Here is a 450-nt window from a genome sequence, read left to right as displayed (position 1 = left end):
CTCGACCTCTCTCAAAGTGCTGGAATTACAGGTGTGAGCCACCGCGCCTGGCCCACAATTAATTTTAGAACATTTTCATCACCCCTAAAAGAAACCTTGCACCCATTAGCAGTCTCTCCACATTTCCCCCTAGCCTTCCTCCCCTGCCTCACCAGCCCTGGCAACTACTAATCTACTTTCTGTGTCTATGGATTTGCCTTCTCTAAGCATTTCATATAAATGGAATTACACAATGAGTGGTCTTTTGTGACTGGCTTCTTTCACTTAGCACAATGTTTTCAAGGCTCATGTGTGTTGTGCTGTGTGTCAGTAAGCCCTTGGTGCTTGAGTTCTGAGACCGGGTCTAGGTCTGTGCTCTCTTCAGTCGTTGATAGGCACCTCCTTCACTCCTCTCTCTTCTCTCCTTTCATGTTGTTTGACCCCAGTTTTTGAACAATTGAAGGGAACAAG

This window comes from Colobus angolensis, unplaced genomic scaffold, assembly GCF_000951035.1.
Source record: "Colobus angolensis palliatus isolate OR3802 unplaced genomic scaffold, Cang.pa_1.0 Scaffold99, whole genome shotgun sequence".
Classification (NCBI taxonomy): Eukaryota; Metazoa; Chordata; class Mammalia; order Primates; family Cercopithecidae; genus Colobus; species Colobus angolensis.
This window is presented reverse-complemented; position numbering follows the sequence as displayed.